The following is an 18,174-nucleotide window of genomic DNA, read 5'->3' on the forward strand; positions in this document are numbered from 1 at the left end:
CTTGCTCCACTCCACTGCATTACTCTGCCTTCATTTGCAGGCAGCCCCTGGGGCTTCATGCACGTCTGTCAGGAAGTCCTGGTGGGAAGAGCTCTGTGTGCTCCTGCAGTGATATAATTCCAGCCTCCCAAATTCCAGATTCACTGAGAATCTTGAAGAAGGAGCCCAGCATGAATCCATTCTCCTTCCCAAGAGAAAAGAGAGCGAGAAGAAAGAAAGAAAAAATTCTTTCTTTTCCTGACCTGATTTGGTGAAGTTCTTTTTCATTTGGGTCTGAGGTCTGTCAATCAGGTGGCCATGTTAGCCCACCCTTCTTCTGGGAGCATCAGGAAGGCACTAAGACCAGCAGACTTTTCATCTGTGATTAGATCTGTGACTAAGATCTGTCCACCTGGCACTGACCTGGTGTGACCTCAGATCTAATTGCTATAGCTTTCAAGAATGGGTGTGGGGAAGGGGTTTTGTTTCATATTAAAGCTTTTTTTTTTTAATACTCAAAAGCAATTCACCCTGGAAATTGTTGCTATGAGGACAAGAATGCAGGGGGACGCAGGCTCCAGTCCCCCTCACAAAGCACCTCCACTTCCTCCCTGAGCAAAGATCTGATGAAATGCTGAGAGTGGGCCACCACAGTACACAGCTAGTCCCCAAATCTCACGGCATATGTGCTTTTCCAGATGACTGCATGGATACGCTCCATAACACATTGTTAAAGTGATAATTAGCGATAGACTTGTTATGAATATTCCAAATAAAATTTCCCTCCACAACAGTTGATGGAGACAAAGGGCACTGCACAGAATGGAAGAAGTAATAGAGGGATTTTTTGCATCTACAGAGAGAAAAGGCTCTGGGCAAATAGTATAAAGGAGAAGTTTATTTCAACAAATTAAATGTCTCGGGATCCCTCGCCAGTGGAAGGTGTGTGGCATGTAAATTTCCCCCACAAGGCTGAGGGAACACAATGTCCCCTCTACTGCAACAGGGGAAGAGAAGCCCAATTTCAGAAGCCAGTCTTCTGTGGCCTTTTTAACAGCAGCAAAGAAGGCCACAGATGGGCAGCCTGGGGGGAGGGGGGACAAGAATACAAGAAATGCTGAGGAGTCAGCAAGAGTCACTACAACCAAGGTGACTCAGCTTTGAGAGAGGAAGAGGCAAGGCTTCTATTCATGCTGAATTCTCCTGAACGAAACTTCCCAAGGCCCAGCTCTGCCCCCACAACCTTTTACACACATCTCAGTTTTAAATTCACAGTGATTTTTCTCCACATGGAACAAGGGTAATGCCAATGACACGCTCCCTCTCCCCCACACTGCCGAAGTCACCAAGCAGATGAAGAATCCGGCGTCCAAATTGAAGACAGCGAAGGTGGGGTGCAGGAGGGGGGACCTCTGGGGCCAGAGGGACAAAAGAAGGAGTCCCAGCCCCACCACGGCCACCTCTGCTGCAGACGGAGAATGAGCTCAGCCAAGGGGTACAGAGAAAGCCAAGCTTTTCAGGGTTGAAAGGGGACAGACACTAAAAGCAATGAGGAGAAAGGAGTGGATTAACAGTGAACCCATGTCTCCTCTGCTCACATGGAGAACTCTGGGCTTCCTCAGATGGAAGATTCTATTTTCTGGATGAAGCTGAGCTCGTGGAATCCAAGAGGGAAAACCAGGTGGCACTACATGCCACGCATAGTCCTCGGCTCCTAGAAGTCCCTCTGCCTCCCTCTAGCACTGCTAGCTGCCACCCAATGCCACCTCCTACCTTAACTCTTCACATGGTCACAGAGCTTGACACCCACCATGTTGGAGGCAGCCCTGAAGCCATCTAAGTATATCCCCTTCACTTTCTCAATGAAGAAACTGAGGACCAGAAAGGCTGAGTAGAAAAGAGGCCATAGGAATGGTTTAGAATCCAGGACCCCCAAGACTCAGTCTTGTCCACCTACTATAATAATGCTGCCCTCTTCTTCCCTATGCAGACCAAATGAACATCCAAAGCAGAGAATTTCCTTAGAGTAAAATCAAGCATCAGGATAGAAGTTTAAAGAAAGAAAAGCAAACATCAAGTATCAGGTAATCTCAGCACCGTGAACAGATCACACCAGCCTGACCTCGGCTGCAGCCAGCCGTGGTGCAGGGTCACCAGGAGCAGCCTGGAGATAGAGGAAGAGGCTGTAGGGAACCTCTGGGGCTCAAATTTCTGCCACGGGGCCTTCTTCCCTCCAGGGGTACACTTCCTCTGGACATCTACAGAGCTCACCCCATCACCCTCTTCAAGTTTATGTTCATGTTCCTCCTTCTCAATAAAGCCCTCCCCGGTTTATCACTTTAAAATTGCTCTCTCACTTCCCATCTCCTACATCCTACTTCATTTTATTCCATAGCACTTATCAAATTCTAATAGACTCTATAATTTCCTTATCAATTATATTTATTGCCTACCACCTTCTATTTTTAAATACTCCCCTAAGGACAGGTTTTGAATCACTCCTGTATCACTTGAGTGCAGGATAGCATTTGAAACATGATAGGTGCTCCCTAAATACTAGCTGGACAAGTGAACAAAAGATTGCTCTTTCCTTCACCATTGCCCTCAGCAACAATCACCTACTCCACACACACACACACACACACACACACACTTTTCTCTCTTCGTCTCTACCTGCATTCAGGCCTGCTATTAGAATTGACAAGGACAGTTTAGGCTAAACTTAGAACATTTGGTAATAATATTTCCAAGCCCCCCATTAAAAATTCATATGGTTTTATATGTACCAAGAACTCTAGAAGGGCACACTGGAAAAATAGCATTTGGTCTCCAGGGAACTAGATGGACTTTCTAGTTTATATGCTTTTGTACTATTTTAATTTGGAACTATGGGAATGTAGTTAACTATCAAACATTTTAATTAAAACTAAAGACAAAACCCAAATATTCCTTAGCTCTTGTCCTCAGCATCATCTTACTACCAAATTTTCAAGGTGAAGGTCATTAGAAGCTACCAGCCCTGAGATAGGGTGACAGTTCTCTTTTTCTCTAGTCCCCAAGTTTTCTGAAATGTGACTGCTACTTCTAAAATGAAATATCTGAGAAAAGTTTCCATCAGGCAGAAGGATATGAATTAATGCAAATTCTCCTCCATACATAAAACATGGAGTCACTGTTTCAACTCATGAATCCCTTTACCTTTAATTTTGTTTACTCCCATTTGGATTTTGCATTGAACAGATTTCAGAATAAGTTGTTAAGATGGTCCAGGTTGTTAGAGGTGCAAAGAAAAGACACAGGCAATACCATTAAGAAGGCTGAGTCTGGCGAGGGTAGCCACAGGCAGCAGGTCTCATGGACTAAAAGGACACATTCAAAGATGCCACCTGTGATGAGGGGCCAGAAGATTATGTGATTTTCATACATCTTCTCTGGGACTTCCAAATGGCTCCCCATTTTCTGCCCTGAGATGTATTTCTGATCTGATATTTTCTCTCCAAACACTTGTGTGCTATCTACCTCACTGCCTCCCTCCATGCTGTGTTGGAGGAGAGGGTAGAGTCCTGGTGAACTCATCTTTGTTGCCTCAGCCTCTACCCTACCACTTTCAAATAGTGGCTGCTCCCTAACGGGGAAGGAATGAATTCAGGACCATTGCTCAGCACCCAAGAAGGAATTGTAAGGTACACCGAATACTGAGCTCAAGGGACCAACCCTCTCCCTCACTCAAGACCTACTTCACTCAGCTGTCAGTGGTGGGTGTCCTCCAGCCAAAGGGGAGACAAAGGAAGCCCGAACTGTCCAAGTGAGTGTATAAAAGGATCTAAGAAAGGGCGTGTGTGATCACCCCCTGGCCCTGCCTCTATTGCTTTTGGGTTCTGAGCACTTAGTGGTGGGATTGGGAGTATTTATAATCTTTGCTGACTGTCCTTTGATCCCCTTCTGGGGATGTACCTTAAGGAAATAACTATAGGAAGATTAAACTAAAAACAAGTTCATTAATGCTTCTTAAAACAGAGAAAGTCGGAAACAAGCTAAACAAAAACCCATAGGAAATTAGGTAAATAAATGATAGTGCATCTATATAATTGAGTACACTCACATTATAATTGCTGCAGAGCTGAGCTTGTTACTGTAGAGAGCAGTTCAAGATAAGACACTAAATGACAATATGTGTTATCAAAGACTATAAGTGATATTGTGACATTACATTATTCATATATTCATACACATAATATATATATATAATACTCTATACCTACAATGACTCAATAGTTGTCTTTGAGGTAAGTAGGATTGGGGTAGTTTTTTCTTCTATTTTTCTATATTTCTGATGTTTTTATGATAAGCATGAGCTGCTTTGTGAGAATGAAGAGTAATTATGTTTAATTGGAAAAAGAAAAGCACAACTATCCTGGATTAGGACAGACACAGAAGGCAAGGGTAAGAGTCATGAGAGTACAACGGGCCATCAGGGCTGGCCTCCTTCACGGTTACCTTCTGTCCATGCTCCATAGCCTCCAAGACCCCAAGACCCCAGGGCCAGCAAACCATACTTTCTCCCCCGCATCCAATCAAAGCATCAGGAGAGGACAGTGTCACCACTGAGCAAGTATCATGTGGAATGGGCAACAGAGGGGAGAAAGAGACATCCGGGAGACATGCTGACCAGGCCAGGGAGCATCTGTCAGAAATGAACCCCAGGTGGCAAAGGAAATAGGTGTGCCATGAACTTGACCACTTCTGAGAAACAGCCATGTCGAGAGATGCTTCTAGCCTAAGTGACCCAGTTTCAGTTAAGACCTTTGAATCCAGACCTTCAAGGGAGACAGAGTGAACATTCCCTCAGAGGGAAGGTCAACCAGAACTCCCACAGCTGAAACAGGACTAGATGCTCAAAGGTAGGTAAAGATGGTCCAAGTCCCATGAAGAGTGACATCCAGGTATGCTGGGATCCAGTGGGATCCAGTGTTCTCTTTTCACAATAGCCGTTGGCACAACGTCGTAATTCCTTGGACAATGCTCCAGGGTTTCTGTGACAGCTTTGGGTTTCATGCTGCTTCTTTGGCTTCTCTGTCCTTTGTTCCAGCTCTTTCGGTTGCAAAGTGAGAAAGACCCCACTGTGCTGTCCTCTGTTCAGTTGGTTCCGGGTGGGTTGCTCAGGAGCTGATGTAGGTGCCCTCAGTCATTGCTGCTATCTGCAAACAGGGAGAGCACTTATCACAATTGGACTCTACTGTTCTCCTGTTCCCCTCGTGTCAGAAATGGTTAGAAATGAAATCAGGAGTGTGACTGGGAGTGGGCAGGATACAGCAGGAGCTTGAGGACAGAGCACACCAGGTTAACAGGAGTGGAGGGGTCCCTAGGATGGCAGGAGGGATGCAGCCAGGGATGGAACTTTATCAGAGATGAAAGAATACAGAAAGAGGGCAGAAGGCGCCGGCAGAGAGGCAAGTCCAGCCTGAGCCAGAGCGCTCAGATTCCTTGCCATACCCTGTCACCTCCTGGGTTGCCCATCTGACTCCCTGCCTCTGCCTTCTGGCCCAGTAGGGGCCTCAGCCCTGCTTCCCAACCCCCACCTCCTACTGGCCATCCTCTAAGCCCTACCAGAAAAACCAACTTACTTCTACCCTTCTTCCGCCCATGTGCCTGCTGCTCCGGCTCTCCCGAGGCTCCTGGTGCCGTGTGAGCCACCCAAGCGTGGTGTCCTCGCCTCTGGTGGTACTGGTTTCAGGACCTCCTTTCTCCCCATTCTTCAGGAAGGTGTCAGGACATTTTGTCCCTCCACTGGACAAGATGCAGCAGGAGTGGGCAACGCAGGGCCAAATCCGTGACACCAGACTGAGAGGGACAGGAAGGGGAAATAGGGGGCAGTGCTAGGTGATCTGGATCATCTAGTCACCTCGTTCTAGTTTATGAGTAGAGGAAACCAAACTGGACCAGAACTGCAAATTCAGTGTACAGCGGGGTCACCAGGTTGTGTTTTATGGGAGATCCATGACCTTTCATCACATCGATTTTCACAATACAGGTGCATATAGACTAGGCACCCAGGACAGTTGCATACTCTCAAAATGCATGAAAACTAACCGTAATCAACAATCTGCGCTACTTAAGTCTGTCTCCATGGGAGAAACTCAGCAGCACTTTCTTTCAAGCTTCTGAGATGAGTCACCCCTTGCCAGGGCTCCCCTCCAAGCAGGTGTCCATCTGGAGTACCTGCTCCATCAGGGGCATGCATCTGAGTGAGACCTGACACCAAGCAGATCACTTGGGCCCAACCCCAGCACAGGAGCTTTCCTCCTCCATACCAACCACAGGACTGTGTGCCAAGACAAGGTGGATAAACATCCTACAGTGCAACCAGGTGATGTGACCGTGATAGTGAACAGAATGTATAAATCTACCTCTGGGAGTTCCAAATATTAAATCACACACTATATGAGTGGTCCTTAGACTTATTATGCATTAGAATCATCTGGAAGCCTTATTAAAGCACAAATTTTTGGTATACCCTTAGGATTCCTGAGTCAGTAGATCTGGGTGAGGGCAGACAATCTGCATGTCTATCAAGTTTCCAGGTGCTATCCAGAGACATGCTTTGGGAGCCACTGGTCTGCACCAAGAGTTCTGTAGTAGTTGCCTTACATGAAAGGAACCACCAATGACTCACTCTCACCTGGCTATGCTAAGCTCACCCAAAGTGGAGGCAGAAAAGTTTGCCGCACAAAAACCATTCAATGCATTCATTATAAGATTAAGAATAATCTTAGAGTTTATCTAATCTACCTACTCCACTTAAAATAATGTTAATTAAACTAAATGGAGAGAGGGTAAGTAACTTGCTCAAAGAAACCATGAGCGTATAGCACAGCCCAAACCAGAAACCCTCTGTTCTCAAAAATCAAAATATGAATGCTTAGAAAACCACCATATTTTTGCCATTACTGGAGTCACAAGGTGAAGAGTTTCTGGGATGGGGAATTTAGGCTTCTCCTTCTTGTGCTCCATGCCTGAGCACCTGTGGCATGCCCATGGTCATTTCTTAGTAAAGTAGTAATCAAAGCAGGTCCTGGCTATCTCCAAGTTCAACCGCGAGTCTGTTCGACTGTGGGCCTCGACCTCAGAATTGATTTTCTCAGAAATCTCACGAGACACATGTAGGGTCTCTGGATAACTCCTCCCGCTAGGTACAGTATGGCGGAACCACAGTGACGATGCACACTGACTACCCACCACGGAGAACAGCGCTTCCTAACACTGCGCTCCTAGTCCTCCTTGGAACTTTCTCTGTGCTGGGCTCTCTTCCTGGAAAACGGCTGCCCTCAGTTTTCTCACATCAGGTTGTCACCCCAAGTTGGAGCTCATACATCTCCCCAAGAGCTCTCTGGAGCGTCCATCCACTGGTCCCCACTTCCTCCTCCTGCAGCTTCATTCTGACTCCATTGTCTTTATAGCCCCTGGCATTTTGGAGACAGTGTGCTCATCTCTGGCTTGCACACCGCCACCTGACGCTAGGATGTGTACTCCAGAGGGCAGGGGCTTTATCTTTCTTGTTCACCGCTATGACAGCACTAGAACAGTGCCAGGCACACAGCACATTCTCTTTACATGTGCCTGAGTCAACAAATGAATGCACAGAAGAATGAGAGAAGCGACGACATCAGATGCGTCTTCTTGCACTGTGGCTCCCAAGGTTGGAATTCGAGACCTTTTTTTCTCATTTCTCTCCTTTTCAATAGAAGGAGCTGGACTCCTTGAACTTTAGCAGGACATGGAAGGAGGAAAGTGTACCCTCAGGCTGGTGTTCTCAATGACAGGAGAGAGAAGATGGAGTTGTGGGATTGAGGTGCTGAATCCCTTCCCCACTCTTGTGCCTTTCATATGGAAAGGACCCAGGTGAGGCAGGTGTCTTCAGTTTGGCTCTATACCTTGTTCTACCTTCCCAAGGTGTAGGGAATGAAGAGATGCTTAGGGTCACGATATTTGGGTTCAAACCTCGGCTGTGGCTTCCCTCTGTAATGGGGATAGTTGTTAATACCTAGAACTGAGTATTTGTGAGGATCAAGGAGGTTAACACAGGCAGAAACTCTGTACACAGGAAACGACCACACCTTGCTACTGAATGCTGTTCATAATAAGACCAGGCAGGCGTGGGAGCCATCAAAATAGGTGAAATTTCTCAGGGAATGCATCTCCGCTCAGTCCTGCTCTGCTGCCTCTCTGAAAACTTCCTAGAACCTCCAGACACCAGGCTGGAGCCCCAGCCTAACAGCAGCAGCCCTGGGATGCTGGCACTAGACACTCAGAACCTCGGTGACAGCCTGGAGAAAAGGCCACAGGCAGTAACCCAAGCAGAAAGCTCAGGAGAAGACCACCATGGGAAGCCCAGAGGAACTCAGGGGACCCTCAGTGGAAATGAACCAGGGTGAGCAGGAGAAAACCAGCTGGGAGCCCTCCACTCCTGGCCCAAATTCTCTGGATAGATAATCCCAGAGACAGGAACTTCAGAGAAGCCAGGTGTCTTCTTATTACTGGGCCTTAAGAGTGAGGTGTGATGCCCAGAAGGCTTGGCACACTCTTCCCTTTGCTCCAGGTCTCCCTTACAGCCTTGGTGGGCTGCACTGCCAATTTTCCCCCAATTTGTTTTTTTGTACCAGAGATTGAACCCAGGGATGCTTAGTCACTGAGCCACATCCCTAACCCTCTTTATCTTTTATTTTGAGACAGGGTCTTGCTAAGTTGCTTAGGGCCTCTCCCAGTTGCTGAGGCTTGGCCTTGAACTTACCATCCTCCTGCCTCAGCCTCCCGAGCTGCTGGGATTCCAGGTGTGTGCCACAGAGCCCAACTCCTCCCATTTTGTTTAAAGATCTTTTTCAATTGGTGCATTATAATTATGCCTAACACTGGGATTCATTATGCCATATTCATATATGCACATAATTCCCACTGACCATATTTTAACACTCCAAGCATCTTGGCCATACGGTCCCCTTGTGTTACAGACATCCTCTCCTCTGACCCATTCCAAAACTCTTGCCACTCTTCGGTAAGTGCTAACAATGACAAGTCTCATGCAAAGAGTGAATTTACCCCTTTCTACAAGAGCTCAGTTCAGTCCAGCAAATGGCTGCTAACAGTTGGACAGTCTGATGAAGAGCTGTACTGCTTCTCAGGAGGACAGAGTGTGGCAGCCAGTTCCTGCCACCCAGCAGCGCACGCTCTGGCCAGGGGCAGAGAATCCATCACAGGCACCAGAAACTGCTATGTGTCAGAGTTCATTGCCAGATAAGAAACACATCAGGTTGGGACATGTGGGGAACAGAGTGAGGTGCTGGATGAGGTCATCCTCAGCGGCTGAGCTCTCTTCTGGCTCTGAAATACTGCATTATTGAGACGTGGATGGATCCGGGTGAGTGCTCTGTTTCTGGCACTGTTGCTGGGGTGTAATGGGTGTCCATGGCTGCTTGAATCAGAAAACTTCAGGGAGCCATCCTACATCCAGGGCTTCAGGAAGGGAAGGACTTCAACATGCAGAAAGGGGATTCCAGGCTGCAGAGAAGGAAATGAAGAAAGGAAGACCAAGGTTGTGCCCAGGATGGGGTGTGGAAGGGACCAGCCGCAGCATTAGCTCTACAGAATTTGGAGGCGCCTGTGAACTCTCTAAGGTGAATCTTCCAGAAGCTGCCTGGAGTCTCCATCTGTCACCCCTCAGCAGACAGATCTGGGCAGATGATGCCAGCTGAGGAGACATCTGCCGATAAATTATAAGGAATGTGTGAGCGCACCAAAGGAGAGGGCCCCAGGAACCCCTGCTTCCAAGATGCTGGTCTCCAGGGATGAGGAAAGGTGCCAGAGAGGCAGAGGGAGGATCAGGAGGCCACAGAGCCTCAGTCAGCCTGTCCACTCACCAGGCTGCACACAGGGCCACCTATTCTCCTTTGAAGGTAGAGACAGACCTGTGACCTGCCTTGTCATTTCTCTCTCTCTCTCTCATTCTCTCGCTCTCTCTCTGTGTACTGTGCTGGGTAGAGAGGAATAGCCGGGCTCTGTTACTTTTGGTAAATCTTGGCAGATGGGATGGGGATGGCTTGCAGGACCACCCATCAGGCACTGGGGAGGGACGTCCACTCAGGGGCTCACTGCAGAACCAGGCTGAAGTCTGAAGGACCTGGGCCTCTGGCTTCGGGTTGGCAGGGCTGGCTGTGATCATCCGTGAAGAGAAAGAGCCTCGTCCCACCTCTGCTGAGGCTCGCTCACTCCATCCAGGGGCTCCTCTGTTTGCTCATGCCATCTGTCCAAGCCAAGTCCTCTGCCTTGGGTGCACCTAACCAGGTTCTCTTGCCATGTTCTCATTGAATTTTCAAAACCCGACTCTTCATGTCAAAATTAACCTTTTCTTCCCCATGCTCCCGACATTCACTGTTCTCATAGCACTTTTCATATGCTGCAGTGATCTCCGGTCCTGTTTCCCCACTGGACCATAAAACCCCTCAGCCTGGAGACTGCACACAGGGCCGGGCAGGTAGCATCCAAAGGTAAAGCAGCTGATTCGTGGGTCAAGGGAGGTGACTGTCTTGGCATTGGACAGTCACAGAGAGTCACAGGCTATATGATGCATCCGAGGAGCTGCCCTTATCTAGTGGGGGCAGCTGCCTGTGTGGAGAATACTACTGCATGGTGACTGGCACGTATGCCCGGATCTTCAGATTTTCAGGGAGAAGCAAGGGATCTGTGAAATTGGTCCATTTTTATGTGTCAGCAGAAAACTCAAATTTCAGACACTATGTTGAGAGCCAAACAAAATGCATCTGTGACCAAATCCAGCTCATATGCCACCATTTGCAGCCTCTATATTGTACCCTTTATTTCTGCATCCCCAATGCCTGGCACATCATAGACGCTCAATAAAAGTTTGTTGATTGGAAAATCAAATGAAAGAACAAATGAATGAATAGACAAGAAGGAGCAGATGGGTGGGAGAGGGAAGCGGGATGGATGCCCAAGTGTCAGGATGCCAAGGGGTGGGCTGGGCAAGCTCAAGGTGACCCCGCTGCCAAGCTGTCAGTGTGAACATCGGCATGGTCTTGCTTGTTGGCTAAGGAGAATAAAAGGCTGCAACCCTGTGAACTCAGAGTCAGCCACCAGCTTCTCCAAAGGCATTGCAACCAGAAGCTCTTGCTGCAGCCAAAACACAGATGCTGACAATGAGCGTGTGCACACCCCATGCACAAGGTGTGCAGAAGCCAGAGACTCAGCAGGCTATGGATTCCACACCTTATGCCTCATGTTATAAACACGTTGATGGAGGGAAAGAGGGATAACTTAACCACTTGGGAGGTTCAGGGGAAAGTCAGGAGTCATCCAGCCAGGATGCTCCCCATCCCTAGCCAGAAACTCCCTCTGGCCTTTTTGACCACTCTGGGAAGGCAAGAGCAAGTCTGGCGTGGGACAACCCCTTGGCCTCCAGGAACACTACTGGGAGGGAGTGGCATATGAACAGCCCATGTGGAACGCCTAGGGTTGCAAAAGCAAAGTTATTTCAGGTTCAACTGAGTTATAATTTATTTTTTCTAACTGATCATTACTGCTGCCGGCTCTATAAATAACCACCTAGGGAGTCTGCTTTTCTGCTCCCAAATCCTCCATAAGCCTGGCCAGGTTCTCTGTGGTTTCTGGCCTGCCAAGCACACAGCACATTTCTTTTTCTGTGCAGCCCTTCAGGGAATCCTGCAGCACATGCCAAGGAATCTGCTGAGTTCTGCCCAACTCTGTCCTCCCCTTCCTGACCTGATTCCTCTCCTCCCAACCAGCCACCCAACCCTCCACCCTCCTTCATGAGAGGCCCCACTCCCTGGACACAGGTGGTTCCCAAGCCAAGGTCCTGGCTTCTCTCTATTTACTCTGCTTCCATCCAAACGCAGCCCTCCACGCTCAGAAGACAAGAGTTATTTGTACTACAGAATTCCAACTGTAGCATCATCTGAGGTCAAGGCCTGGAAGAAAAAAGAGTTGGCTTGATGGTATCACTGGTAAAATATCAAGGGTCAGTATGGCCTCTGCAAGGATGGTTGTGGTTTATATGAAATCAACTGAAATGATTTAAAGAACATATTTAAGTATGACTCAGTTTAATCAAGTACAAAAAAAATTCAAGCACATTTTTGATGGTTTTGAAAAAGAGGAATGTTTAGGTCCTATTTATTTTAATTTTTATTTATCTATTTTTGGTACCAGGGATTGAACTCAGGGTCACTCAACCACTGAGCCACATTCCCAACCCTATTTTGTATTTTATTTAGAGTCAGGGTTTCCCTAAGTTGCTTAGGGCCTCACTAAGTTGCTGAGGCTGGCTTTGAATTTGGGATCCTCCTGCCTCAACCTCCTGACCCACTGGGATTACAAGCGTACACCACTATACCTGGCTGTTGGGGTCCTTTCTAAAAGACATGGAGTTTTCTCTTTAAGCAGAAGAACCAGGATGGAACTGATATTCAGAGAGGCCCACTGAATGCCAAGGATTCTTTTTTTGTATCTTCACAATACAATGCCCATGAGGTGGGCATCCTTATACCCATTTTGCAGGTGAAAACCTGAGGAAAGGGACTCAGTCAAAATCACATAGAGAAGAGGAGCAAGAGTGAGACGCAAGCCCATGTTGTCCCATCGCTTCTCCCTCCAGCCTTACTAGCTAGAAGACTGGAGTGGAAGGTTACAGCTAGTTCCCGATTTTTCAGAGTAAGTTTGCAGCCCAGAAAACAAGGTCAGCTTTGTGGTGTTTAATGCTAGTTCAATAACAGCTCTAATATGAACTCGTTGAAGGTAACCTCTCCAACTAGTTAACTATGAAATCTTAATCACTCTCTCTTTCACCATTTAGGAGGACAATTACAAATTGCTTTAATGGTATAAAAATAAGAACTTATGTTTAGACAGTTTTTAAATCAATAATCACTGATGTTAACAAAATAATGAAAAATGGAAGTTGAAACAGATATTCACACCTCCAAGGCAGGTGAGGGAACCCTCCATGTGCTTCCAAAGCACTTTGCCCACCCCGCTAGCAACATCTAGTGCGCCATATTGGAATGGCCTGTTTCCTCATCTGCCTCTCCTAGGCCAGTGAGCCCCAAAGTGGCCACACACCCTAGCAGCATACATTTGAGTACACGCACTTACATGCATATTTGTCCACTTATAAATTATATTCATAACCAATTGCTATAGTTGGATCTGGAATGTCCCCCAAAGTTCCATTATATTGAAGGCTTTTTCCTGAGCCATGCACTTTTGGGAGATGGTAGAATTCTTAGGAGGTGGAGCCCACTGAAGGAAATTAGGTCACAGAGGGCGTGACCCTGAAGGGGACTCTGGGTCATTGGTCTCATTCCTTCCCTTCTCCGCTCCACCACATGCTCCCCACTAGAGATGCTGCCTAATCCCAGTCCCAAAAGCCACACAGCCAACCAACTGTGGCCTGAAACCATGAGCCAAGATAAAACTTCCCTCCTTTTAAGTTCAGGCATTGTGCCACAGTGGGAAGCTAACATACCTGCCATCCACAAAAACAGAAAAAAGTAGATAATATGTAAGTTTGTATCTGCCAGTCTATGCGTGGTCCTATCTATTTATCTAGCCTATTTTTTTTCCCCACCCTGCAGTGGATCATCTCACCTCCCATGACCTCCAACATGCATACCCCACTTGGGGGACTACTACTATAGGCTGCATTTATCCTTTATCATTTTTTCATTTTTCCTGTCCTAATAGCACCTACTCTGTATTGAGTACTGTATTAGGTGCTAGGGATACTTGGTGAACAAGATGGATAAGGATCATGTTTTCCAAGCAGCTTACTATCCAGGGGGTGAAACAATGTCAGATAGTGATAATGGTCATGTTCTAGTCAGCTTCTGACAAGAAAAATGTAGAGGAGGAAAAGTTTATGTTGGGTCATGGTTTCAGAGGTCTTAGTCCATAGACAGCTCACTCCATAGCTCTGGACCTGAGGTCATGGTAGAAGGGCATGGGGTCGGAAAGCGGCTCAGGACATGGCAACAGGAAGCAGAGAGAGAAAAACAGGGAGAGAGGGAGGGAGAGGGAGGGGAGGGGGAAGGAAGGGGAGGAGGGAGGGAGAGGGAGGGAGAGGGAGGGGGAGGGGAGGGGGAGGGAAGGGGAGGAGAGAGGGAGAGGGAGGGGGAGGGGAGGAGGGAGGGGGAGGGGAGGAGAGAGGGAAGGGGAGGAGGGAGGGGGAGGGAGGGGGAGGGAGGGGAGGGGAGGAGGGAGGGGGAGGGGAGGGGAGGAGGGAGGGGGAGGGAGTGGGAGGGGAGGGGAGGAGGGAGGGGGAGGAGGGAGGGGGAGGGTGGGGAGGAGGGAGGGGGAGGAGGGAGGGGGAGGAGGGAGGGGGAGGAGGGAGGGGGAGGGAGGGGAGGAGGAGGGGGAGGGAGGGGGAGGGAGTGGGAGGGAAGGGGGAAGGGAGGGGGAGGGGAGGGGGGAGGGGGAGGGGGGAGGGGGAGGGGGAGGGGGAGGGGGAGGGAGAGGGAGGGGAGGATGGAGGGGATGGAGGGGGAGGGGAGGGGGAGGGGAGGGGAGGATGGAGGGGGATGGAGGGGGAGGGGAGGGGAGGGGGAGGGGAGGGGAGGGAAGGGGAGGATGGAGGGGGATGGAGGGGGAGGGGAGGGGGAGGGAAGGGGAGGAGGGAGGGGGAGGGAGGGGAGGGGGATGGAAGTGGAGGAGGGAGGGGGAGGAAGGGGAGGAGGAGGGAGAGGGAGGGGGAGGGAGTGGGAGGGAAGGGGAGGAGGGAGGGGGAGGGAAGGGGAGGAGGGAGGGGGAGGGAGGGGAGGAGGGAGGGGGAGGGAAGGGGAGGAGGGAGGGGGAGGGAGGGGAGGAGGGAGGGGGAGGGAGGGGGAGAGGGGGAGAACTGCTCACCAGAGACAAAGTAAATATCCTAAAGGCATGCCCGCAGTGACATACCTCCTAAAGCCACACCCTACCTGTCTATAGTCACCACCCAAATAATCCATATCAGTGGATTAATCCACTAATCACATGAAACCTCTCATCATCTAATCTTTCACCTCTAAACATTCTCGCATTGTCTCACACATGAGCTTTTGGGGGACACCTCATATCTAAACCATGACAGGTCACAAAGCAAGTTTAACAAGGTGCTATGATGGAAAGTGATTTCAGGAGTCACGCTGGACCAGGAGCTCAGTGAAGGCCTCTGTGGGCTGCACAAGGAGAGGCTGCTGGGCAGAGGTCTTGTGGGAGAGGGGAGTCTGGGCAGAGGGGACGTCAAGCACCAAAGTCCTGAGCTGGAAAAGAAAGCCAGTGTGACTGAGTACAAGAGAATGGTAGGAGGAGAGATTAGGGAGGGTGGGGCTCAGGCTGGTGAGTCTGCTGGGGACAAATCTTGGCCCCACTGCTACTGGCTGGGTGACCTTGGGGATTCATGCCACCTTCTGCCCAGAGTTATTAAAGGAATTAGGCAAAGGACCAAAAGAGTCAATACAAGAAACATCAACATCAGCTACAGGAATGCCCAGCACACAGTTGGCATCAATACATGGAAGCCCCTGGTGTCTGTTTACTTGTTTATCATTGATCTCCCCATGGCACAAGCCCACGCAAGCCAGGCCTGGCCAGTTTTCTATCCTGCTGAACCAGAGTGGCTGGCACCGTGCCCAGCCTATAGGAAGAGCTCAGTGAAAATCTGGTGAATGAATAGGTGGGAAAATGGGTAATGGCTACAGAAGATCAGAGATTGAGTAAATAAAAAAAAATAGGGTTTTTAAACAATTTTTTTTTGAATTACAAGGGTAATGTGATGTATATTCTGGAAGTCTTCAATGTTTTAAACAAAAAATGGGATCATATCCTCCATCCCACTTCATGCATGTTTTCCACTTCAGCTGTCTATCACGAGAGTCTGTGGAGCAGAGTGGGGAAGAGGCTGGAGAGGCCACCTGGGTTCCATCCTGTCTCTGCCATGGGCCACCTATACCATCTTGCTGAGTTACTCACCTCTCCTGGCTCAGTCACTCTACCTGCAAAATTCCTAAAATAACAGGCCTACCTTATGGCAGTATCACAGGGATGAAATGAGTTAAATGATACCAAATGCCCAAGAAAGGCTTAGGTGAAGGTATCACTGACTCAACCAACCCCTGTGTTCAGACACTTGGCTGTTCCTCATGTTTTATTATAAACATCATGGCTAAGAAGACCCGATGGCCGACCCCTCCTCACACAAACATGATCCTTTCTTTAAGATGAGGCACTAGATATGCCTTTGCCAACCCAAAGGTTGTAGGGATTTTTAAAGCTATTAATGTATATTGCCAAACAATCCTCCATAAATAGGCTAGAGCCCTTTTAGACAAATCTTTGACAATTTGCTAGGGAAAAAGAACAACATCTCATTGTTTAAATTTACCTTTCTTTAATTACCAGGGATGTTAAACAGTTTTCTCGTTTTACTTTTCTTATGAACAGCCTGTTTGGGTTTTCAATGGAAGTCCATTGGCATAATTAGAGGTAGCAGAATTGGTGGCCTCAAAATGAACTGCCTCTCTCCGCCATTGGGAAGGGCCAGGTAGGGCGGGCTGGACATACCTTAGGGAGTGGACATCTCTTTACCTTGTGGGAACTAAATGAGCTCTGAGGCCCTGGCTTACTCTGGGATTGTTAAGCTCTGACTCAGACCAGGTAGGGAGAACTCTTCATGGAAAAGAAGCCAAGAGAGGGTCAAGAGCTCCATCGAATCAGCAGCCCCCATGGTTTCCCAAGATGGATTCAATCCTAAACCTCCCTGGAGTTATGTCAAAAAATGTCCAGCAGACACAGCTGTGCCTCTAGTAGCAGCACATAACCACAGTGGGGAATTCCTTGAATCTCCCCTTTACTAAGATGGAAACTCTGAGGGGTCACAGACTGAATCCTGTTTCCACAAACACATTCAGAGTCAAAATCAATGAAGCACAAAAACTCCTAAGGTGTGGTCAGCGGCCTGCTCACCTCCAGCCAAGTTTGTATGGAGGTCTCCCTTGCTTTGCATTTGGTTTTGGTACAATACCTTGGCATGTGACCCCCTCCCACACCCCACAGCTATTTACACAGCTCTTTTCTCCAGAGCTGGTCAGAACCCTGCTGGGACATGGAGAATGCCATTATGATTGGAGTGAGCAAACATCTAATCCAGGTTGCTTGGTGTCAGTTTTGAGAGAAGAAACTGATCTTGGATTAGAAATGGATCTGGATGTGTCTAACTCCCTCCTGCAGCAAGAACCTTGCAGTGAGTTCAGAGGACCTTCTTGGTTTTCCCAGAGGGGATTTTCCCCCCTAAAATCTCCCTCATTTTGACTGTCCCAGTTGGAGTTTCCTGCTGGGCTTGGCCCCCACAGGCATAATGCCAGTTGGAAACTGAATATGCACCTCTCTTAAATTACTCATCTAAGCAAGAAGTCACATGTGCAGTGACAGATCCTGGCTAACTTTCCTGTGGGCACACCTTAAGCACATAAACCTGAAAGCAGCAGAGTAGTCAAAGTAGCAGCCAAAATAAAGCAAAAAGAACATCTTCCAGCCGGGACAAGGGATCAGATTGAGACAGAGCCAGGACTAGATTCCTGGCGACATGAATAAGAACCTCACACTAAGAAGGAGGAGAAGCCTTCCTGCCAGCCCCTCACACTCTTCAGACAGGGCTGTGGTTGGGTGGGGAGAGCCTCTAGCTCTGCATGTGACCCTGTTATGGACAGATGGGCTAGGGCCCCAAAGAAAACTCCTCTGCCATCTTCAATCTGGGGACCATGCTATAGCTGAATCTAAAAGTCACTTGGAAGCTTGCCTGAACAGTCCACTTTAGTGTCTCCATAAAGGATTTATGGAGACCTGTGAGCAGACCACACTGGGTCAAGTGCTGGGGTTAATAAAAAGAAGTACAAGACCTAGCTGCTTTGCTCCAAGGGCGTGTGATGTAACCAAGGAGATGATACTCACAAGGGTAGCTGGCAACACGGTAAGCAAGCCAGGAATCAAAAGGGATTCCAGCAGTGAGAGCCCCCAGAGGCCCAGGAGGACAGCTGGCCTATTCAGGAGAAGTCAAGGTGGCCTTTATGAGGAAAGGAGTTAAGTTTAACCTTGAAGGGTGGGGAAATGTAGGCAGGTGGACGAGAACTGAGCCAGCTTCTG

General features: G+C 48.5%; 1 long non-coding RNA gene across 3 annotated transcripts in view; it reads right to left on the bottom strand.

Moving 5' to 3' along the window:
- Positions 1–4,348: 4,348 nt before the first annotated feature.
- The window catches only part of LOC139707247 (uncharacterized), a 177,031-nt gene continuing 163,205 nt past the window's right edge, over positions 4,349–18,174 (bottom strand). For 2 of the 3 annotated variants that reach the window (XR_011708821.1, XR_011708823.1), the window contains exon 3: positions 4,349–5,177. This is a non-coding gene — a long non-coding RNA (uncharacterized lncRNA). Of the gene's footprint in view, positions 5,178–5,603; positions 5,821–18,174 lie in introns of all 3 variants that reach the window. The other variant, XR_011708822.1, reaches the window with a different exon arrangement.

This window comes from Marmota flaviventris, chromosome 10, assembly GCF_047511675.1.
Source record: "Marmota flaviventris isolate mMarFla1 chromosome 10, mMarFla1.hap1, whole genome shotgun sequence".
NCBI lineage: Eukaryota > Metazoa > Chordata > Mammalia > Rodentia > Sciuridae > Marmota > Marmota flaviventris.